The sequence below is a fragment of the Festucalex cinctus genome, unplaced genomic scaffold (genome assembly GCF_051991245.1).
Source record: "Festucalex cinctus isolate MCC-2025b unplaced genomic scaffold, RoL_Fcin_1.0 HiC_scaffold_58, whole genome shotgun sequence".
NCBI classification, from domain to species: Eukaryota; Metazoa; Chordata; class Actinopteri; order Syngnathiformes; family Syngnathidae; genus Festucalex; species Festucalex cinctus.
Genome location: NW_027520305.1, coordinates 39,675 through 65,606, shown reverse-complemented (window position 1 = coordinate 65,606; position 25,932 = coordinate 39,675). Strand labels below are relative to the sequence as shown.

At 35.5% G+C, this 25,932-nt stretch overlaps 2 long non-coding RNA genes across 2 annotated transcripts; one reads left to right on the top strand and one right to left on the bottom strand.

Annotated features, from left to right (window-relative positions):
- The first annotated feature begins 1,832 nt into the window (after positions 1-1,832).
- On the top strand, positions 1,833-3,205 carry LOC144011230 (uncharacterized). The gene is made up of 3 exons (XR_013281588.1): positions 1,833-2,131; positions 2,572-2,802; positions 3,081-3,205. It is a non-coding gene; the product is annotated as an uncharacterized LOC144011230 (long non-coding RNA).
- A 444-nt stretch (positions 3,206-3,649) lies between these two features.
- On the bottom strand, positions 3,650-4,743 carry LOC144011231 (uncharacterized). The gene is made up of 3 exons (XR_013281589.1): positions 4,455-4,743; positions 4,001-4,087; positions 3,650-3,919 (listed from the first exon to the last, which is right to left on the bottom strand). It is a non-coding gene; the product is annotated as an uncharacterized LOC144011231 (long non-coding RNA).
- Positions 4,744-25,932: the final 21,189 nt, after the last annotated feature.

Genomic DNA, 25,932 nt, shown 5'->3' with positions numbered 1-25,932 from the left:
CGTTGTGCACTCAAATCTTTTGCTGTATTTAGTTTATTTTGGCATCCGGATGATGATTCTACCATGAAATTGCTTGGGCACCTGTTAATTTTTAAGATTTTGACACATTCAGCTCAAATGTACACAATTGCTGATTATGGCTGTCAAATCTAAACCAAACGTTGTGCACTCAAATCTTTTGCTGTATTTAGTTTATTTTGGCATCCGGATGATGATTCTAGCATGAAATTGCTTGGGCACCTGTTAATTTTTAAGATTTTGACACATTCAGCTCAAATGTACACAATTGCTGATTATGGCTGTCAAATCTAAACCAAACGTTGTACACTCAAATCTTTTGCTGTATTTAGTTTATTTTGGCATCCGGATGATGATTCTAGCATGAAATTGCTTGGGCACCTGTTAATTTTTAAGATTTTGACACATTCAGCTCAAATGTACAATCATGCGCTACAAACGCATTTAAAGCAATAAAAAGGTGATTATGGCTGTCAAACCTAAACCAAACGTGCACTCAAATCTTTTGCTGTATTTAGTTTATTTTGGCATCCGGATGATGATTCTAGCATGAAATTGCTTGGGCACCTGTTAATTTTTAAGATTTTGACACATTCAGCTCAAATGTACAGAATTGCTGATTATGGCTGTCAAATCTAAACCAAACGTTGTGCACTAAAATCTTTTGCTGTATTTTGTTTATTTTGGCATCCGGATGATGATTCTAGCATGAAATTGCTTGGGCACCTGTTAATTTTTAAGATTTTGACACATTCAGCTCAAATGTACAATCATGCGCTAAAAACGCATTTAAAGCAATAAAAAGTTGATTATGGCTGTCAAACCTAAACCAAACGTTGTGCACTCAAATCTTTTGCTGTATTTAGTTTATTTTGGCATCCGGATGATGATTCTAGCATGAAATTGCTTGGGCACCTGTTAATTTTTAAGATTTTGACACATTCAGCTCAAATGTACACAATTGCTGATTATGGCTGTCAAATCTAAACCAAACGTTGTGCACTCAAATCTTTTGCTGTATTTAGTTTATTTTGGCATCCGGATGATGATTCTAGCATGAAATTGCTTGGGCACCTGTTAATTTTTAAGATTTTGACACATTCAGCTCAAATGTACACAATTGCTGATTATGGCTGTCAAATCTAAACCAAACGTTGTACACTCAAATCTTTTGCTGTATTTAGTTTATTTTGGCATCCGGATGATGATTCTAGCATGAAATTGCTTGGGCACCTGTTAATTTTTAAGATTTTGACACATTCAGCTCAAATGTACAATCATGCGCTACAAACGCATTTAAAGCAATAAAAAGGTGATTATGGCTGTCAAACCTAAACCAAACGTGCACTCAAATCTTTTGCTGTATTTAGTTTATTTTGGCATCCGGATGATGATTCTAGCATGAAATTGCTTGGGCACCTGTTAATTTTTAAGATTTTGACACATTCAGCTCAAATGTACAGAATTGCTGATTATGGCTGTCAAATCTAAACCAAACGTTGTGCACTAAAATCTTTTGCTGTATTTTGTTTATTTTGGCATCCGGATGATGATTCTAGCATGAAATTGCTTGGGCACCTGTTAATTTTTAAGATTTTGACACATTCAGCTCAAATGTACAATCATGCGCTAAAAACGCATTTAAAGCAATAAAAAGTTGATTATGGCTGTCAAACCTAAACCAAACGTTGTGCACTCAAATCTTTTGCTGTATTTAGTTTATTTTGGCATCCGGATGATGATTCTAGCATGAAATTGCTTGGGCACCTGTTAATTTTTAAGATTTTGACACATTCAGCTCAAATGTACACAATAGGTCGCTTGCACATGTCGTCACTTCCGCCTCGGATTTCTCGTAGTCGCCATGCTGGGTGGCCTCCATTTACGTAGCGATTCGGTCTAACACGTATCTATCACGTTTGTTTTCTGCGTTTAAAATGGTACATTGTTGCTGTATCGTTGGCTGTTCGAACAAAGCCAAGGGGGAAAATGGTCGGTCTTTTTTCCGAATTCCGAAAATAATTAGGAACCAGGGCCTGGAGACAGAGGAGTGCGGACTCCGGAGGGAAGTCGTTACTTTGGGCTCGTGTGTGCAGCGATCACTTTGTGAGCGGTAAGCTTGTTTACCTTTATTTAATGCATGAGGATTAATAACGTTTCGACCGCCCATATATGGGCAAGTTGCTTATGTTTTGGATTCATGAGCAAGCAAGTTCGGTAGTACAAGCTGGCTAGCGGACGTTAGCCGAAAGCTAACATCGAACATTTTCACCCAAGTAGTGCTAGTGCAAAGTGTTTACTGCTGAAATTGGATTGATTAGTCTTGGGCTTTTAATGCCGATAACATGTTTTTTGGTGGCAAAATGTAAACTTGGAAAAAAAAGAGACAGAAGGGGCTGATGCAAGAAAACAGACCCCCGGGGCTGATGCAAGAAAACAGAGCCCCGGTAGCCTACACATCATGCTAAAGAACTTATTCACGGCTACCCTACTGCGGTAAAATAACCAGTCTTTCCATATTTTATTTGTTTATATATTTGTTTATTTTAACAGGTCGCCCTGCGCCCGTTTTTCTGTCCAATCATCCCGACTGGGCTCCAACATTAAAGTTGGGTCCCAAGTTACAACATCTATGTCTCAGCCCAGTCGGTGCCAAGATATGAACGTGCACAGGAGAGACAAGCAAAGAAAAGACGACTCGAAGTGGCAGAGATTGTTGCAGTTATGCAGCCAGATGGCTCCAGTAACCTGTACCCTCAAGTACTGCTGACATCATTGACTCTGGTATGCCACTCAGAATTCATTACATGATATATTGTATGCATGAGTGAATGTATGTGTTTTTGTTTGTGTGTGTACACGCACCTTATATTTTAGAGACATTTGGAAGTGTTTATAGAAATAAGTATTTGCCTGTAGCAATGTTCATACATTAAAAAAATGCAACAAAATGTGTACATTTCTTTTACACTGACAAAAAAACTATACTACTTTACTATATTAAACCTATTACTGGTACCGTATTTTTTTGTGATTTTTTTTTTCTTTATTTTTTTCTTTAGGGATCTCATGCCACACCGACTTGATTGCCAATGACATGATGGTAACGAAGGCGAGCATCAAAGCATTGGAGGAGGACAACATGCGACTGTTTGTTTGGCGCTAATAAAGGCAGCGTTTATACAAATTCTATTGTTGGGTTTGTTTACAAAGCTATACATAATACAAATGACAGGATTTGACTCAATGTGCAATATGGTCCCTCTTAAAGTAATGGCATAAATCTCTATTATTTCTAAAAGCACAAAAAATGAAGTGAATAATGATTAGATGTAGTAATTTCAGGGTTAAAAATTGAACTGTTAATTAATGTAGTTTATTTTAGCACAGGTGCCTACCATCCTGAGATGACGGTATGATGTAATGTTGATGGGGTACGCAATGACTTTCATTATGCTATGTACAGAGGAAAAAGTTGCTCTCTTTTAAATTTGTTTAATGTAAGACAAGTACCAGTACTGTGTTACAGTTTTCCCAATAATCCTTGTTTCACACTTGTCACAAAACCACTGTCCTTTTGGCAGTCTAGATTGGCACACTTCAAGTGATATCATTTGATTTTACAATCTGCTGCAGCACAAAAAACTACTTTATTCCGCATCTTTGAAGTACATGAGCAAGTGGTAGGTGACAGCGGCTGAGCAGGAACACTGGAAGTCCACTGCTGATCTAGTAAATGCTCTCCCGAGCAGTTCAGGTAAGGAGGGGATTTTGGGAGAAAAAAAACTCTGGCTTTTCCAGCTGGCCAAAACGAGCGATCTGGGTGGACTCGCTCAATCACACTTTGTCCACACCACAAAGTCGCAGAAGTCCGTCCAGTTAAACTCATCTGTGCCTGAATCTGAAAATATTACAAACATTGTAATGAAAATATGAAACATAGAATTAAATAAGAAACTACAAAAAGTAAAGCCATACATACCTGGTAATACTATTGGTGTTGTCGTGACAAGTGATGGGAATTGTTGCCATCTGGCACCAGACAGAAATTGGGTGTTGTGACAGCCTCCTTAACCGTGAGATCATAAGAAAAGCTGTCAGTATGCTCAGTAGTTACCATGAACACGTTTTATTGTACTGGAAACTGAAACTAAAAATACGTCCTCTGAGAGTGGTTAACCTTAACCATTTAGAATAAGTTGATTAAGTAACATGTAACTAGTGAAAGGGTAGCATTAAATTTAATTAAGCCACGGGGAGGCTGTGCAGTTACTTTTTATTCTTATACGCTCTGCCATATTTGCCTGTTATAAAATTGTTAGAAAAACCACATCAGGTAAACCTAGCTGTGCATGTAAACACAATGATAACAGGAAGCCTGAGAACAAATCAACATTTTTGTGTGCAGAATTACCAACACCATGTGGTTTACTTACGTGCAACAGTTTCTTCTGATGCGATGTTAAAGTTTACACTCTGTATCCACCCGCTTACAAAATAATTGTAAGCCTCCAGGGATTTGTTGGCGTGTTATGGAGCATGTTGTCAACACGAGGTAGTGAAAAATGTCCAGAGAAGTCACATTTGGCCAGCAAGCTTTCTCCGTCAAAAAAAAAAATCACCCTTGGTCAGGACGTAATTAGGATCAATCCCGCCACACAGAGACACCTTCTGCCTGTATCGTTGTTTTTGATCTACCGGTAAATCGTGAAAATACTGCGAAAATTACATCAGGTTGATAAGCTCTACCGTGTAACTCGCGAGTGTACCTTGTGAACCGGTGGACACCCAATATGGCGCCCGAAGGGAAAACTCCCATGATGCATTACGATGTGCAAGCGACCTATTGCTGATTATGGCTGTCAAATCTAAACCAAACGTTGTGCACTCAAATCTTTTGCTGTATTTAGTTTATTTTGGCATCCGGATGATGATTCTAGCATGAAATTGCTTGGGCACCTGTTAATTTTTAAGATTTTGACACATTCAGCTCAAATGTACAATCATGCGCTAAAAACGCATTTAAAGCAATAAAAAGGTGATTATGGCTGTCAAACCTAAACCAAACGTTGTGCACTCAAATCTTTTGCTGTATTTAGTTTATTTTGGCATCTGGATGATGATTCTAGCATGAAATTGCTTGGGCACCTGTTAATTTTTAAGATTTTGACACATTCAGCTCAAATGTACACAATTGCTGATTATGGCTGTCAAATCTAAACCAAACGTTGTGCACTCAAATCTTTTGCTGTATTTAGTTTATTTTGGCATCCGGATGATGATTCTAGCATGAAATTGCTTGGGCACCTGTTAATTTTTAAGATTTTGACACATTCAGCTCAAATGTACAATCATGCGCTAAAAACGCATTTAAAGCAATAAAAAGGTGATTATGGCTGTCAAACCTAAACCAAACGTTGTGCACTCAAATCCTTTGCTGTATTTAGTTTATTTTGGCATCCGGATGATGATTCTAGCATGAAATTGCTTGGGCACCTGTTAATTTTTAAGATTTTGACACATTCAGCTCAAATGTACACAATTGCTGATTATGGCTGTCAAATCTAAACCAAACGTTGTGCACTCAAATCTTTTGCTGTATTTAGTTTATTTTGGCATCCGGATGATGATTCTAGCATGAAATTGCTTGGGCACCTGTTAATTTTTAAGATTTTGACACATTCAGCTCAAATGTACAATCATGCGCTAAAAACGCATTTAAAGCAATAAAAAGGTGATTATGGCTGTCAAACCTAAACCAAACGTTGTGCACTCAAATATTTTGCTGTATTTAGTTTATTTTGGCATCCGGATGATGATTCTAGCATGAAATTGCTTGGGCACCTGTTAATTTTTAAGATTTTGACACATTCAGCTCAAATGTACACAATTGCTGATTATGGCTGTCAAATCTAAACCAAACGTTGTGCACTCAAATCTTTTGCTGTATTTAGTTTATTTTGGCATCCGGATGATGATTCTAGCATGAAATTGCTTGGGCACCTGTTAATTTTTAAGATTTTGACACATTCAGCTCAAATGTACAATCATGCGCTAAAAACGCATTTAAAGCAATAAAAAGGTGATTATGGCTGTCAAACCTAAACCAAACGTTGTGCACTCAAATCTTTTGCTGTATTTAGTTTATTTTGGCATCCGGATGATGATTCTAGCATGAAATTGCTTGGGCACCTGTTAATTTTTAAGATTTTGACACATTCAGCTCAAATGTACACAATTGCTGATTATGGCTGTCAAATCTAAACCAAACGTTGTGCACTCAAATCTTTTGCTGTATTTTGTTTATTTTGGCATCCGGATGATGATTCTAGCATGAAATTGCTTGGGCACCTGTTAATTTTTAAGATTTTGACACATTCAGCTCAAATGTACAATCATGCGCTAAAAACGCATTTAAAGCAATAAAAAGGTGATTATGGCTGTCAAACCTAAACCAAACGTTGTGCACTCAAATCTTTTGCTGTATTTAGTTTATTTTGGCATCCGGATGATGATTCTAGCATGAAATTGCTTGGGCACCTGTTAATTTTTAAGATTTTGACACATTCAGCTCAAATGTACACAATTGCTGATTATGGCTGACAAATCTAAACCAAACGTTGTGCACTCAAATCTTTTGCTGTATTTAGTTTATTTTGGCATCCGGATGATGATTCTAGCATGAAATTGCTTGGGCACCTGTTAATTTTTAAGATTTTGACACATTCACCTCAAATGTACAATCATGCGCTAAAAACGCATTGAAAGCAATAAAAAGGTGATTATGGCTGTCAAACCTAAACCAAACGTTGTGCACTCAAATCTTTTGCTGTATTTAGTTTATTTTGGCATCCGGATGATGATTCTAGCATGAAATTGCTTGGGCACCTGTTAATTTCTAAGATTTTGACACATTCAGCTCAAATGTACACAATTGCTGATTATGGCTGTCAAATCTAAACCAAACGTTGTGCACTCAAATCTTTTGCTGTATTTAGTTTATTTTGGCATCCGGATGATGATTCTAGCATGAAATTGCTTGGGCACCTGTTAATTTTTAAGATTTTGACACATTCAGCTCAAATGTACAATCATGCGCTAAAAACGCATTTAAAGCAATAAAAAGGTGATTATGGCTGTCAAACCTAAACCAAACGTTGTGCACTCAAATCTTTTGCTGTATTTAGTTTATTTTGGCATCCGGATGATGATTCTAGCATGAAATTGCTTGGGCACCTGTTAATTTTTAAGATTTTGACACATTCAGCTCAAATGTACACAATTGCTGATTATGGCTGTCAAATCTAAACCAAACGTTGTGCACTCAAATCTTTTGCTGTATTTTGTTTATTTTGGCATTCGGATGATGATTCTAGCATGAAATTGCTTGGGCACCTGTTAATTTTTAAGATTTTGACACATTCAGCTCAAATGTACAATCATGCGCTAAAAACGCATTTAAAGCAATAAAAAGGTGATTATGGCTGTCAAACCTAAACCAAACGTTGTGCACTCAAATCTTTTGCTGTATTTAGTTTATTTTGGCATCCGGATGATGATTCTAGCATGAAATTGCTTGGGCACCTGTTAATTTTTAAGATTTTGACACATTCAGCTCAAATGTACACAATTGCTGATTATGGCTGTCAAATCTAAACCAAACGTTGTGCACTCAAATCTTTTGCTGTATTTAGTTTATTTTGGCATCCGGATGATGATTCTAGCATGAAATTGCTTGGGCACCTGTTAATTTCTAAGATTTTGACACATTCAGCTCAAATGTACACAATTGCTGATTATGGCTGTCAAATCTAAACCAAACGTTGTGCACTCAAATCTTTTGCTGTATTTAGTTTATTTTGGCATCCGGATGATGATTCTAGCATGAAATTGCTTGGGCACCTGTTAATTTTTAAGATTTTGACACATTCAGCTCAAATGTACAATCATGCGCTAAAAACGCATTTAAAGCAATAAAAAGGTGATTATGGCTGTCAAACCTAAACCAAACGTTGTGCACTCAAATCTTTTGCTGTATTTAGTTTATTTTGGCATCCGGATGATGATTCTAGCATGAAATTGCTTGGGCACCTGTTAATTTTTAAGATTTTGACACATTCAGCTCAAATGTACACAATTGCTGATTATGGCTGTCAAATCTAAACCAAACGTTGTGCACTCAAATCTTTTGCTGTATTTTGTTTATTTTGGCATCCGGATGATGATTCTAGCATGAAATTGCTTGGGCACCTGTTAATTTTTAAGATTTTGACACATTCAGCTCAAATGTACAATCATGCGCTAAAAACGCATTTAAAGCAATAAAAAGGTGATTATGGCTGTCAAACCTAAACCAAACGTTGTGCACTCAAATCTTTTGCTGTATTTAGTTTATTTTGGCATCCGGATGATGATTCTAGCATGAAATTGCTTGGGCACCTGTTAATTTTTAAGATTTTGACACATTCAGCTCAAATGTACACAATTGCTGATTATGGCTGTCAAATCTAAACCAAACGTTGTGCACTCAAATCTTTTGCTGTATTTAGTTTATTTTGGCATCCGGATGATGATTCTAGCATGAAATTGCTTGGGCACCTGTTAATTTTTAAGATTTTGACACATTCACCTCAAATGTACAATCATGCGCTAAAAACGCATTGAAAGCAATAAAAAGGTGATTATGGCTGTCAAACCTAAACCAAACGTTGTGCACTCAAATCTTTTGCTGTATTTAGTTTATTTTGGCATCCGGATGATGATTCTAGCATGAAATTGCTTGGGCACCTGTTAATTTCTAAGATTTTGACACATTCAGCTCAAATGTACACAATTGCTGATTATGGCTGTCAAATCTAAACCAAACGTTGTGCACTCAAATCTTTTGCTGTATTTAGTTTATTTTGGCATCCGGATGATGATTCTAGCATGAAATTGCTTGGGCACCTGTTAATTTTTAAGATTTTGACACATTCAGCTCAAATGTACAATCATGCGCTAAAAACGCATTTAAAGCAATAAAAAGGTGATTATGGCTGTCAAACCTAAACCAAACGTTGTGCACTCAAATCTTTTGCTGTATTTAGTTTATTTTGGCATCCGGATGATGATTCTAGCATGAAATTGCTTGGGCACCTGTTAATTTTTAAGATTTTGACACATTCAGCTCAAATGTACACAATTGCTGATTATGGCTGTCAAATCTAAACCAAACGTTGTGCACTCAAATCTTTTGCTGTATTTTGTTTATTTTGGCATCCGGATGATGATTCTAGCATGAAATTGCTTGGGCACCTGTTAATTTTTAAGATTTTGACACATTCAGCTCAAATGTACAATCATGCGCTAAAAACGCATTTAAAGCAATAAAAAGGTGATTATGGCTGTCAAACCTAAACCAAACGTTGTGCACTCAAATCTTTTGCTGTATTTAGTTTATTTTGGCATCCGGATGATGATTCTAGCATGAAATTGCTTGGGCACCTGTTAATTTTTAAGATTTTGACACATTCAGCTCAAATGTACAGAATTGCTGATTATGGCTGTCAAATCTAAACCAAACGTTGTGCACTAAAATCTTTTGCTGTATTTTGTTTATTTTGGCATCCGGATGATGATTCTAGCATGAAATTGCTTGGGCACCTGTTAATTTTTAAGATTTTGACACATTCAGCTCAAATGTACAATCATGCGCTAAAAACGCATTTAAAGCAATAAAAAGTTGATTATGGCTGTCAAATCTAAACCAAACGTTGTGCACTCAAATATTTTGCTGTATTTAGTTTATTTTGGCATCCGGATGATGATTCTAGCATGAAATTGCTTGGGCACCTGTTAATTTTTAAGATTTTGACACATTCAGCTCAAATGTACAATCATGCACTAAAAACGCATTTAAAGCAATAAAAAGGTGATTATGGCTGTCAAACATAAACCAAACGTTGTGCACTCAAATCTTTTGCTGTATTTAGTTTATTTTGGCATCCGGATGATGATTCTAGCATGAAATTGCTTGGGCACCTGTTAATTTTTAAGATTTTGACACATTCAGCTCAAATGTACACAATTGCTGATTATGGCTGTCAAATCTAAACCAAACGTTGTGCACTCAAATCTTTTGCTGTATTTTGTTTATTTTGGCATCCGGATGATGATTCTAGCATGAAATTGCTTGGGCACCTGTTAATTTTTAAGATTTTGACACATTCAGCTCAAATGTACACAATTGCTGATTATGGCTGTCAAATCTAAACCAAACGTTGTGCACTCAAATCTTTTGCTGTATTTAGTTTATTTTGGCATCCGGATGATGATTCTAGCATGAAATTGCTTGGGCACCTGTTAATTTTTAAGATTTTGACACATTCAGCTCAAATGTACAATCATGCGCTAAAAACGCATTTAAAGCAATAAAAAGTTGATTATGGCTGTCAAACCTAAACCAAACGTTGTGCACTCAAATCTTTTGCTGTATTTAGTTTATTTTGGCATCCGGATGATGATTCTAGCATGAAATTGCTTGGGCACCTGTTAATTTTTAAGATTTTGACACATTCAGCTCAAATGTACACAATTGCTGATTATGGCTGTCAAATCTAAACCAAACGTTGTGCACTCAAATCTTTTGCTGTATTTAGTTTATTTTGGCATCCGGATGATGATTCTAGCATGAAATTGCTTGGGCACCTGTTAATTTTTAAGATTTTGACACATTCAGCTCAAATGTACAATCATGCGCTAAAAACGCATTTAAAGCAATAAAAAGGTGATTATGGCTGTCAAACCTAAACCAAACGTTGTGCACTCAAATATTTTGCTGTATTTAGTTTATTTTGGCATCCGGATGATGATTCTAGCATGAAATTGCTTGGGCACCTGTTAATTTTTAAGATTTTGACACATTCAGCTCAAATGTACACAATTGCTGATTATGGCTGTCAAATCTAAACCAAACGTTGTGCACTCAAATCTTTTGCTGTATTTAGTTTATTTTGGCATCCGGATGATGATTCTAGCATGAAATTGCTTGGGCACCTGTTAATTTTTAAGATTTTGACACATTCAGCTCAAATGTACAATCATGCGCTAAAAACGCATTTAAAGCAATAAAAAGGTGATTATGGCTGTCAAACCTAAACCAAACGTTGTGCACTCAAATCTTTTGCTGTATTTAGTTTATTTTGGCATCCGGATGATGATTCTAGCATGAAATTGCTTGGGCACCTGTTAATTTTTAAGATTTTGACACATTCAGCTCAAATGTACACAATTGCTGATTATGGCTGTCAAATCTAAACCAAACGTTGTGCACTCAAATCTTTTGCTGTATTTTGTTTATTTTGGCATCCGGATGATGATTCTAGCATGAAATTGCTTGGGCACCTGTTAATTTTTAAGATTTTGACACATTCAGCTCAAATGTACAATCATGCGCTAAAAACGCATTTAAAGCAATAAAAAGGTGATTATGGCTGTCAAACCTAAACCAAACGTTGTGCACTCAAATCTTTTGCTGTATTTAGTTTATTTTGGCATCCGGATGATGATTCTAGCATGAAATTGCTTGGGCACCTGTTAATTTTTAAGATTTTGACACATTCAGCTCAAATGTACACAATTGCTGATTATGGCTGACAAATCTAAACCAAACGTTGTGCACTCAAATCTTTTGCTGTATTTAGTTTATTTTGGCATCCGGATGATGATTCTAGCATGAAATTGCTTGGGCACCTGTTAATTTTTAAGATTTTGACACATTCACCTCAAATGTACAATCATGCGCTAAAAACGCATTGAAAGCAATAAAAAGGTGATTATGGCTGTCAAACCTAAACCAAACGTTGTGCACTCAAATCTTTTGCTGTATTTAGTTTATTTTGGCATCCGGATGATGATTCTAGCATGAAATTGCTTGGGCACCTGTTAATTTCTAAGATTTTGACACATTCAGCTCAAATGTACACAATTGCTGATTATGGCTGTCAAATCTAAACCAAACGTTGTGCACTCAAATCTTTTGCTGTATTTAGTTTATTTTGGCATCCGGATGATGATTCTAGCATGAAATTGCTTGGGCACCTGTTAATTTTTAAGATTTTGACACATTCAGCTCAAATGTACAATCATGCGCTAAAAACGCATTTAAAGCAATAAAAAGGTGATTATGGCTGTCAAACCTAAACCAAACGTTGTGCACTCAAATCTTTTGCTGTATTTAGTTTATTTTGGCATCCGGATGATGATTCTAGCATGAAATTGCTTGGGCACCTGTTAATTTTTAAGATTTTGACACATTCAGCTCAAATGTACACAATTGCTGATTATGGCTGTCAAATCTAAACCAAACGTTGTGCACTCAAATCTTTTGCTGTATTTTGTTTATTTTGGCATTCGGATGATGATTCTAGCATGAAATTGCTTGGGCACCTGTTAATTTTTAAGATTTTGACACATTCAGCTCAAATGTACAATCATGCGCTAAAAACGCATTTAAAGCAATAAAAAGGTGATTATGGCTGTCAAACCTAAACCAAACGTTGTGCACTCAAATCTTTTGCTGTATTTAGTTTATTTTGGCATCCGGATGATGATTCTAGCATGAAATTGCTTGGGCACCTGTTAATTTTTAAGATTTTGACACATTCAGCTCAAATGTACACAATTGCTGATTATGGCTGTCAAATCTAAACCAAACGTTGTGCACTCAAATCTTTTGCTGTATTTAGTTTATTTTGGCATCCGGATGATGATTCTAGCATGAAATTGCTTGGGCACCTGTTAATTTTTAAGATTTTGACACATTCACCTCAAATGTACAATCATGCGCTAAAAACGCATTGAAAGCAATAAAGAGGTGATTATGGCTGTCAAACCTAAACCAAACGTTGTGCACTCAAATCTTTTGCTGTATTTAGTTTATTTTGGCATCCGGATGATGATTCTAGCATGAAATTGCTTGGGCACCTGTTAATTTCTAAGATTTTGACACATTCAGCTCAAATGTACACAATTGCTGATTATGGCTGTCAAATCTAAACCAAACGTTGTGCACTCAAATCTTTTGCTGTATTTAGTTTATTTTGGCATCCGGATGATGATTCTAGCATGAAATTGCTTGGGCACCTGTTAATTTTTAAGATTTTGACACATTCAGCTCAAATGTACAATCATGCGCTAAAAACGCATTTAAAGCAATAAAAAGGTGATTATGGCTGTCAAACCTAAACCAAACGTTGTGCACTCAAATCTTTTGCTGTATTTAGTTTATTTTGGCATCCGGATGATGATTCTAGCATGAAATTGCTTGGGCACCTGTTAATTTTTAAGATTTTGACACATTCAGCTCAAATGTACACAATTGCTGATTATGGCTGTCAAATCTAAACCAAACGTTGTGCACTCAAATCTTTTGCTGTATTTTGTTTATTTTGGCATCCGGATGATGATTCTAGCATGAAATTGCTTGGGCACCTGTTAATTTTTAAGATTTTGACACATTCAGCTCAAATGTACAATCATGCGCTAAAAACGCATTTAAAGCAATAAAAAGGTGATTATGGCTGTCAAACCTAAACCAAACGTTGTGCACTCAAATCTTTTGCTGTATTTAGTTTATTTTGGCATCCGGATGATGATTCTAGCATGAAATTGCTTGGGCACCTGTTAATTTTTAAGATTTTGACACATTCAGCTCAAATGTACACAATTGCTGATTATGGCTGTCAAATCTAAACCAAACGTTGTGCACTCAAATCTTTTGCTGTATTTAGTTTATTTTGGCATCCGGATGATGATTCTAGCATGAAATTGCTTGGGCACCTGTTAATTTCTAAGATTTTGACACATTCACCTCAAATGTACAATCATGCGCTAAAAACGCATTGAAAGCAATAAAAAGGTGATTATGGCTGTCAAACCTAAACCAAACGTTGTGCACTCAAATCTTTTGCTGTATTTAGTTTATTTTGGCATCCGGATGATGATTCTAGCATGAAATTGCTTGGGCACCTGTTAATTTCTAAGATTTTGACACATTCAGCTCAAATGTACACAATTGCTGATTATGGCTGTCAAATCTAAACCAAACGTTGTGCACTCAAATCTTTTGCTGTATTTAGTTTATTTTGGCATCCGGATGATGATTCTAGCATGAAATTGCTTGGGCACCTGTTAATTTTTAAGATTTTGACACATTCAGCTCAAATGTACAATCATGCGCTAAAAACGCATTTAAAGCAATAAAAAGGTGATTATGGCTGTCAAACCTAAACCAAACGTTGTGCACTCAAATCTTTTGCTGTATTTAGTTTATTTTGGCATCCGGATGATGATTCTAGCATGAAATTGCTTGGGCACCTGTTAATTTTTAAGATTTTGACACATTCAGCTCAAATGTACACAATTGCTGATTATGGCTGTCAAATCTAAACCAAACGTGCACTCAAATCTTTTGCTGTATTTTGTTTATTTTGGCATCCGGATGATGATTCTAGCATGAAATTGCTTGGGCACCTGTTAATTTTTAAGATTTTGACACATTCAGCTCAAATGTACAATCATGCGCTAAAAACGCATTTAAAGCAATAAAAAGGTGATTATGGCTGTCAAACCTAAACCAAACGTTGTGCACTCAAATCTTTTGCTGTATTTAGTTTATTTTGGCATCCGGATGATGATTCTAGCATGAAATTGCTTGGGCACCTGTTAATTTTTAAGATTTTGACACATTCAGCTCAAATGTACAGAATTGCTGATTATGGCTGTCAAATCTAAACCAAACGTTGTGCACTAAAATCTTTTGCTGTATTTTGTTTATTTTGGCATCCGGATGATGATTCTAGCATGAAATTGCTTGGGCACCTGTTAATTTTTAAGATTTTGACACATTCAGCTCAAATGTACAATCATGCGCTAAAAACGCATTTAAAGCAATAAAAAGTTGATTATGGCTGTCAAATCTAAACCAAACGTTGTGCACTCAAATATTTTGCTGTATTTAGTTTATTTTGGCATCCGGATGATGATTCTAGCATGAAATTGCTTGGGCACCTGTTAATTTTTAAGATTTTGACACATTCAGCTCAAATGTACAATCATGCACTAAAAACGCATTTAAAGCAATAAAAAGTTGATTATGGCTGTCAAACATAAACCAAACGTTGTGCACTCAAATCTTTTGCTGTATTTAGTTTATTTTGGCATCCGGATGATGATTCTAGCATGAAATTGCTTGGGCACCTGTTAATTTTTAAGATTTTGACACATTCAGCTCAAATGTACACAATTGCTGATTATGGCTTTCAAATCTAAACCAAACGTTGTGCACTCAAATCTTTTGCTGTATTTTGTTTATTTTGGCATCCGGATGATGATTCTAGCATGAAATTGCTTGGGCACCTGTTAATTTCTAAGATTTTGACACATTCACCTCAAATGTACAATCATGCGCTAAAAACGCATTGAAAGCAATAAAAAGGTGATTATGGCTGTCAAACCTAAACCAAACGTTGTGCACTCAAATCTTTTGCTGTATTTAGTTTATTTTGGCATCCGGATGATGATTCTAGCATGAAATTGCTTGGGCACCTGTTAATTTCTAAGATTTTGACACATTCAGCTCAAATGTACACAATTGCTGATTATGGCTGTCAAATCTAAACCAAACGTTGTGCACTCAAATCTTTTGCTGTATTTAGTTTATTTTGGCATCCGGATGATGATTCTAGCATGAAATTGCTTGGGCACCTGTTAATTTTTAAGATTTTGACACATTCAGCTCAAATGTACAATCATGCGCTAAAAACGCATTTAAAGCAATAAAAAGGTGATTATGGCTGTCAAACCTAAACCAAACGTTGTGCACTCAAATCTTTTGCTGTATTTAGTTTATTTTGGCATCCGGATGATGATTCTAGCATGAAATTGCTTGGGCACCTGTTAATTTTTAAGATTTTGACACATTCAGCTCAAATGTACACAATTGCTGATTATGGCTGTCAAATCTAAACCAAACGTGCACTCAAATCTTTTGCTGTATTTTGTTTATTTTGGCATCCGGATGATGATTCTAGCATGAAATTGCTTGGGCACCTGTTAATTTTTAAGATTTTGACACATTCAGCTCAAATGTACAATCATGCGCTAAAAACGCATTTAAAGCAATAAAAAGGTGATTATGGCTGTCAAACCTAAACCAAACGTTGTGCACTCAAATCTTTTGCTGTATTTAGTTTATTTTGGCATCCGGATGATGATTCTAGCATGAAATTGCTTGGGCACCTGTTAATTTTTAAGATTTTGACACATTCAGCTCAAATGTACAGAATTGCTGATTATGGCTGTCAAATCTAAACCAAACGTTGTGCACTAAAATCTTTTGCTGTATTTTGTTTATTTTGGCATCCGGATGATGATTCTAGCATGAAATTGCTTGGGCACCTGTTAATTTTTAAGATTTTGACACATTCAGCTCAAATGTACAATCATGCGCTAAAAACGCATTTAAAGCAATAAAAAGTTGATTATGGCTGTCAAATCTAAACCAAACGTTGTGCACTCAAATATTTTGCTGTATTTAGTTTATTTTGGCATCCGGATGATGATTCTAGCATGAAATTGCTTGGGCACCTGTTAATTTTTAAGATTTTGACACATTCAGCTCAAATGTACAATCATGCACTAAAAACGCATTTAAAGCAATAAAAAGGTGATTATGGCTGTCAAACATAAACCAAACGTTGTGCACTCAAATCTTTTGCTGTATTTAGTTTATTTTGGCATCCGGATGATGATTCTAGCATGAAATTGCTTGGGCACCTGTTAATTTTTAAGATTTTGACACATTCAGCTCAAATGTACACAATTGCTGATTATGGCTTTCAAATCTAAACCAAACGTTGTGCACTCAAATCTTTTGCTGTATTTTGTTTATTTTGGCATCCGGATGATGATTCTAGCATGAAATTGCTTGGGCACCTGTTAATTTTTAAGATTTTGACACATTCAGCTCAAATGTACAATCATGCGCTAAAAACGCATTTAAAGCAATAAAAAGGTGATTATGGCTGTCAAACCTAAACCAAACGTTGTGCACTCAAATCTTTTGCTGTATTTAGTTTATTTTGGCATCCGGATGATGATTCTAGCATGAAATTGCTTGGGCACCTGTTAATTTTTAAGATTTTGACACATTCAGCTCAAATGTACACAATTGCTGATTATGGCTGTCAAATCTAAACCAAACGTTGTGCACTCAAATCTTTTGCTGTATTTAGTTTATTCTGGCATCCGGATGATGATTCTAGCATGAAATTGCTTGGGCACCTGTTAATTTTTAAGATTTTGACACATTCACCTCAAATGTACAATCATGCGCTAAAAACGCATTGAAAGCAATAAAAAGGTGATTATGGCTGTCAAACCTAAACCAAACGTTGTGCACTCAAATCTTTTGCTGTATTTAGTTTATTTTGGCATCCGGATGATGATTCTAGCATGAAATTGCTTGGGCACCTGTTAATTTCTAAGATTTTGACACATTCAGCTCAAATGTACACAATTGCTGATTATGGCTGTCAAATCTAAACCAAACGTTGTGCACTCAAATCTTTTGCTGTATTTAGTTTATTTTGGCATCCGGATGATGATTCTAGCATGAAATTGCTTGGGCACCTGTTAATTTTTAAGATTTTGACACATTCAGCTCAAATGTACAATCATGCGCTAAAAACGCATTTAAAGCAATAAAAAGGTGATTATGGCTGTCAAACCTAAACCAAACGTTGTGCACTCAAATCTTTTGCTGTATTTAGTTTATTTTGGCATCCGGATGATGATTCTAGCATGAAATTGCTTGGGCACCTGTTAATTTTTAAGATTTTGACACATTCAGCTCAAATGTACACAATTGCTGATTATGGCTGTCAAATCTAAACCAAACGTTGTGCACTCAAATCTTTTGCTGTATTTTGTTTATTTTGGCATCCGGATGATGATTCTAGCATGAAATTGCTTGGGCACCTGTTAATTTTTAAGATTTTGACACATTCAGCTCAAATGTACAATCATGCGCTAAAAACGCATTTAAAGCAATAAAAAGGTGATTATGGCTGTCAAACCTAAACCAAACGTTGTGCACTCAAATCTTTTGCTGTATTTAGTTTATTTTGGCATCCGGATGATGATTCTAGCATGAAATTGCTTGGGCACCTGTTAATTTTTAAGATTTTGACACATTCAGCTCAAATGTACAGAATTGCTGATTATGGCTGTCAAATCTAAACCAAACGTTGTGCACTAAAATCTTTTGCTGTATTTTGTTTATTTTGGCATCCGGATGATGATTCTAGCATGAAATTGCTTGGGCACCTGTTAATTTTTAAGATTTTGACACATTCAGCTCAAATGTACAATCATGCGCTAAAAACGCATTTAAAGCAATAAAAAGTTGATTATGGCTGTCAAATCTAAACCAAACGTTGTGCACTCAAATATTTTGCTGTATTTAGTTTATTTTGGCATCCGGATGATGATTCTAGCATGAAATTGCTTGGGCACCTGTTAATTTTTAAGATTTTGACACATTCAGCTCAAATGTACAATCATGCACTAAAAACGCATTTAAAGCAATAAAAAGGTGATTATGGCTGTCAAACATAAACCAAACGTTGTGCACTCAAATCTTTTGCTGTATTTAGTTTATTTTGGCATCCGGATGATGATTCTAGCATGAAATTGCTTGGGCACCTGTTAATTTTTAAGATTTTGACACATTCAGCTCAAATGTACACAATTGCTGATTATGGCTGTCAAATCTAAACCAAACGTTGTGCACTCAAATCTTTTGCTGTATTTTGTTTATTTTGGCATCCGGATGATGATTCTAGCATGAAATTGCTTGGGCACCTGTTAATTTTTAAGATTTTGACACATTCAGCTCAAATGTACAATCATGCGCTAAAAACGCATTTAAAGCAATAAAAAGGTGATTATGGCTGTCAAACCTAAACCAAACGTTGTGCACTCAAATCTTTTGCTGTATTTAGTTTATTTTGGCATCCGGATGATGATTCTAGCATGAAATTGCTTGGGCACCTGTTAATTTTTAAGATTTTGACACATTCAGCTCAAATATACAATCATGCGCTAAAAACGCATTTAAAGCAATAAAAAGGTTATTATGGCTGTCAAACCTAAACCAAACGTTGTGCACTCAAATCTTTTGCTGTATTTAGTTTATTTTGGCATCCGGATGATGATTCTAGCATGAAATTGCTTGGGCACCTGTTAATTTTTAAGATTTTGACACATTCAGCTCAAATGTACACAATTGCTGATTATGGCTGTCAAATCTAAACCAAACGTTGTGCACTCAAATCTTTTGCTGTATTTAGTTTATTTTGGCATCCGGATGATGATTCTAGCATGAAATTGCTTGGGCACCTGTTAATTTTTAAGATTTTGACACATTCAGCTCAAATGTACAATCATGCGCTAAAAACGCATTTAAAGCAATAAAAAGGTGATTATGGCTGTCAAACCTAAACCAAACGTTGTGCACTCAAATCTTTTGCTGTATTTAGTTTATTTTGGCATCCGGATGATGATTCTAGCATGAAATTGCTTGGGCACCTGTTAATTTTTAAGATTTTGACACATTCAGCTCAAATGTACAGAATTGCTGATTATGGCTGTCAAATCTAAACCAAACGTTGTGCACTAAAATCTTTTGCTGTATTTTGTTTATTTTGGCATCCGGATGATGATTCTAGCATGAAATTGCTTGGGCACCTGTTAATTTTTAAGATTTTGACACATTCAGCTCAAATGTACAATCATGCGCTAAAAACGCATTTAAAGCAATAAAAAGGTGATTATGGCTGTCAAACCTAAACCAAACGTTGTGCACTCAAATCTTTTGCTGTATTTAGTTTATTTTGGCATCCGGATGATGATTCTAGCATGAAATTGCTTGGGCACCTGTTAATTTTTAAGATTTTGACACATTCAGCTCAAATGTACACAATTGCTGATTATGGCTGTCAAATCTAAACCAAACGTTGTGCACTCAAATCTTTTGCTGTATTTAGTTTATTTTGGCATCCGGATGATGATTCTAGCATGAAATTGCTTGGGCACCTGTTAATTTTTAAGATTTTGACACATTCAGCTCAAATGTACAATCATGCGCTAAAAACGCATTTAAAGCAATAAAAAGGTGATTATGGCTGTCAAACCTAAACCAAACGTTGTGCACTCAAATCTTTTGCTGTATTTAGTTTATTTTGGCATCCGGATGATGATTCTAGCATGAAATTGCTTGGGCACCTGTTAATTTCTAAGATTTTGACACATTCAGCTCAAATGTACACAATTGCTGATTATGGCTGTCAAATCTAAACCAAACGTTGTGCACTCAAATCTTTTGCTGTATTTAGTTTATTTTGGCATCCGGATGATGATTCTAGCATGAAATTGCTTGGGCACCTGTTAATTTTTAAGATTTTGACACATTCAGCTCAAATGTACAATCATGCGCTAAAAACGCATTTAAAGCAATAAAAAGGTGATTATGGCTGTCAAACCTAAACCAAACGTTGTGCACTCAAATCTTTTGCTGTATTTAGTTTATTTTGGCATCCGGATGATGATTCTAGCATGAAATTGCTTGGGCACCTGTTAATTTTTAAGATTTTGACACATTCAGCTCAAATGTACACAATTGCTGATTATGGCTGTCAAATCTAAACCAAACGTTGTGCACTCAAATCTTTTGCTGTATTTTGTTTATTTTGGCATCCGGATGATGATTCTAGCATGAAATTGCTTGGGCACCTGTTAATTTTTAAGATTTTGACACATTCAGCTCAAATGTACAATCATGCGCTAAAAACGCATTTAAAGCAATAAAAAGGTGATTATGGCTGTCAAACCTAAACCAAACGTTGTGCACTCAAATCTTTTGCTGTATTTAGTTTATTTTGGCATCCGGATGATGATTCTAGCATGAAATTGCTTGGGCACCTGTTAATTTTTAAGATTTTGACACATTCAGCTCAAATGTACAGAATTGCTGATTATGGCTGTCAAATCTAAACCAAACGTTGTGCACTAAAATCTTTTGCTGTATTTTGTTTATTTTGGCATCCGGATGATGATTCTAGCATGAAATTGCTTGGGCACCTGTTAATTTTTAAGATTTTGACACATTCAGCTCAAATGTACAATCATGCGCTAAAAACGCATTTAAAGCAATAAAAAGTTGATTATGGCTGTCAAATCTAAACCAAACGTTGTGCACTCAAATATTTTGCTGTATTTAGTTTATTTTGGCATCCGGATGATGATTCTAGCATGAAATTGCTTGGGCACCTGTTAATTTTTAAGATTTTGACACATTCAGCTCAAATGTACAATCATGCACTAAAAACGCATTTAAAGCAATAAAAAGGTGATTATGGCTGTCAAACATAAACCAAACGTTGTGCACTCAAATCTTTTGCTGTATTTAGTTTATTTTGGCATCCGGATGATGATTCTAGCATGAAATTGCTTGGGCACCTGTTAATTTTTAAGATTTTGACACATTCAGCTCAAATGTACACAATTGCTGATTATGGCTGTCAAATCTAAACCAAACGTTGTGCACTCAAATCTTTTGCTGTATTTTGTTTATTTTGGCATCCGGATGATGATTCTAGCATGAAATTGCTTGGGCACCTGTTAATTTTTAAGATTTTGACACATTCAGCTCAAATGTACAATCATGCGCTAAAAACGCATTTAAAGCAATAAAAAGTTGATTATGGCTGTCAAATCTAAACCAAACGTTGTGCACTCAAATATTTTGCTGTATTTAGTTTATTTTGGCATCCGGATGATGATTCTAGCATGAAATTGCTTGGGCACCTGTTAATTTTTAAGATTTTGACACATTCAGCTCAAATGTACAATCATGCACTAAAAACGCATTTAAAGCAATAAAAAGGTGATTATGGCTGTCAAACATAAACCAAACGTTGTGCACTCAAATCTTTTGCTGTATTTAGTTTATTTTGGCATCCGGATGATGATTCTAGCATGAAATTGCTTGGGCACCTGTTAATTTTTAAGATTTTGACACATTCAGCTCAAATGTACACAATTGCTGATTATGGCTGTCAAATCTAAACCAAACGTTGTGCACTCAAATCTTTTGCTGTATTTTGTTTATTTTGGCATCCGGATGATGATTCTAGCATGAAATTGCTTTGGCACCTGTTAATTTTTAAGATTTTGACACATTCAGCTCAAATGTACAATCATGCGCTAAAAACGCATTTAAAGCAATAAAAAGGTGATTATGGCTGTCAAACCTAAACCAAACGTTGTGCACTCAAATCTTTTGCTGTATTTAGTTTATTTTGGCATCCGGATGATGATTCTAGCATGAAATTGCTTGGGCACCTGTTAATTTTTAAGATTTTGACACATTCAGCTCAAATGTACACAATTGCTGATTATGGCTGTCAAATCTAAACCAAACGTTGTGCACTCAAATCTTTTGCTGTATTTAGTTTATTTTGGCATCCGGATGATGATTCTAGCATGAAATTTCTTGGGCACCTGTTAATTTTTAAGATTTTGACACATTCAGCTCAAATGTACAATTATGCGCTAAAAACGCATTTAAAGCAATAAAAAGGTGATTATGGCTGTCAAACCTAAACCAAACGTTGTGCACTCAAATCTTTTGCTGTATTTAGTTTATTTTGGCATCCGGATGATGATTCTAGCATGAAATTGCTTGGGCACCTGTTAATTTTTAAGATTTTGACACATTCACCTCAAATGTACAATCATGCGCTAAAAACGCATTTAAAGCAATAAAAAGTTGATTATGGCTGTCAAACCTAAACCAAACGTTGTGCACTCAAATCTTTTGCTGTATTTAGTTTATTTTGGCATCCGGATGATGATTCTAGCATGAAATTGCTTGGGCACCTGTTAATTTTTAAGATTTTGACACATTCAGCTCAAATGTACACAATTGCTGATTATGGCTGTCAAATCTAAACCAAACGTTGTGCACTCAAATCTTTTGCTGTATTTAGTTTATTTTGGCATCCGGATGATGATTCTAGCATGAAATTGCTTGGGCACCTGTTAATTTTTAAGATTTTGACACATTCAGCTCAAATGTACAATCATGCGCTAAAAACGCATTTAAAGCAATAAAAAGGTGATTATGGCTGTCAAACCTAAACCAAACGTTGTGCACTCAAATCTTTTGCTGTATTTAGTTTATTTTGGCATCCGGATGATGATTCTACCATGAAATTGCTTGGGCACCTGTTAATTTTTAAGATTTTGACACATTCAGCTCAAATGTACACAATTGCTGATTATGGCTGTCAAATCTAAACCAAACGTTGTGCACTCAAATCTTTTGCTGTATTTAGTTTATTTTGGCATCCGGATGATGATTCTAGCATGAAATTGCTTGGGCACCTGTTAATTTTTAAGATTTTGACACATTCAGCTCAAATGTACAATCATGCGCTAAAAACGCATTTAAAGCAATAAAAAGGTGATTATGGCTGTCAAACCTAAACCAAACGTTGTGCACTCAAATCTTTTGCTGTATTTAGTTTATTTTGGCATCCGGATGATGATTCTAGCATGAAATTGTTTGGGCACCTGTTAATTTTTAAGATTTTGACACATTCAGCTCAAATGTACACAATTGCGGATTATGGCTGTCAAATCTAAACCAAACGTTGTGCACTCAAATCTTTTGCTGTATTTAGTTTATTTTGGCATCCGGATGATGATTCTAGCATGAAATTGCTTGGGCACCTGTTAATTTTTAAGATTTTGACACATTCAGCTCAAATGTACACAATTGCTGATTATGGCTGTCAAATCTAAACCAAACGTTGTACACTCAAATCTTTTGCTGTATTTAGTTTATTTTGGCATCCGGATGATGATTCTAGCATGAAATTGCTTGGGCACCTGTTAATTTTTAAGATTTTGACACATTCAGCTCAAATGTACACAATTGCTGATTATGGCTGTCAAATCTAAACCAAACGTTGTGCACTCAAATCTTTTGCTGTATTTAGTTTATTTTGGCATCCGGATGATGATTCTAGCATGAAATTGCTTGGGCACCTGTTAATTTTTAAGATTTTGACACATTCAGCTCAAATGTACAATCATGCGCTAAAAACGCATTTAAAGCAATAAAAAGGTGATTATGGCTGTCAAACCTAAACCAAACGTTGTGCACTCAAATCTTTTGCTGTATTTAGTTTATTTTGGCATCCGGATGATGATTCTAGCATGAAATTGCTTGGGCACCTGTTAATTTTTAAGATTTTGACACATTCAGCTCAAATGTACACAATTGCTGATTATGGCTGTCAAATCTAAACCAAACGTTGTGCACTCAAATCTTTTGCTGTATTTAGTTTATTTTGGCATCCGGATGATGATTCTAGCATGAAATTGCTTGGGCACCTGTTAATTTTTAAGATTTTGACACATTCACCTCAAATGTACAATCATGCGCTAAAAACGCATTGAAAGCAATAAAAAGGTGATTATGGCTGTCAAACCTAAACCAAACGTTGTGCACTCAAATCTTTTGCTGTATTTAGTTTATTTTGGCATCCGGATGATGATTCTAGCATGAAATTGCTTGGGCACCTGTTAATTTCTAAGATTTTGACACATTCAGCTCAAATGTACACAATTGCTGATTATGGCTGTCAAATCTAAACCAAACGTTGTGCACTCAAATCTTTTGCTGTATTTTGTTTATTTTGGCATCCGGATGATGATTCTAGCATGAAATTGCTTGGGCACCTGTTAATTTTTAAGATTTTGACACATTCAGCTCAAATGTACAATCATGCGCTAAAAACGCATTTAAAGCAATAAAAAGGTGATTATGGCTGTCAAACCTAAACCAAACGTTGTGCACTCAAATCTTTTGCTGTATTTAGTTTATTTTGGCATCCGGATGATGATTCTAGCATGAAATTGCTTGGGCACCTGTTAATTTTTAAGATTTTGACACATTCAGCTCAAATGTACAGAATTGCTGATTATGGCTGTCAAATCTAAACCAAACGTTGTGCACTAAAATCTTTTGCTGTATTTTGTTTATTTTGGCATCCGGATGATGATTCTAGCATGAAATTGCTTGGGCACCTGTTAATTTTTAAGATTTTGACACATTCAGCTCAAATGTACAATCATGCGCTAAAAACGCATTTAAAGCAATAAAAAGTTGATTATGGCTGTCAAATCTAAACCAAACGTTGTGCACTCAAATATTTTGCTGTATTTAGTTTATTTTGGCATCCGGATGATGATTCTAGCATGAAATTGCTTGGGCACCTGTTAATTTTTAAGATTTTGACACATTCAGCTCAAATGTACAATCATGCACTAAAAACGCATTTAAAGCAATAAAAAGGTGATTATGGCTGTCAAACATAAACCAAACGTTGTGCACTCAAATCTTTTGCTGTATTTAGTTTATTTTGGCATCCGGATGATGATTCTAGCATGAAATTGCTTGGGCACCTGTTAATTTTTAAGATTTTGACACATTCAGCTCAAATGTACACAATTGCTGATTATGGCTGTCAAATCTAAACCAAACGTTGTGCACTCAAATCTTTTGCTGTATTTTGTTTATTTTGGCATCCGGATGATGATTCTAGCATGAAATTGCTTGGGCACCTGTTAATTTTTAAGATTTTGACACATTCAGCTCAAATGTACAATCATGCGCTAAAAACGCATTTAAAGCAATAAAAAGGTGATTATGGCTGTCAAACCTAAACCAAACGTTGTGCACTCAAATCTTTTGCTGTATTTAGTTTATTTTGGCATCCGGATGATGATTCTAGCATGAAATTG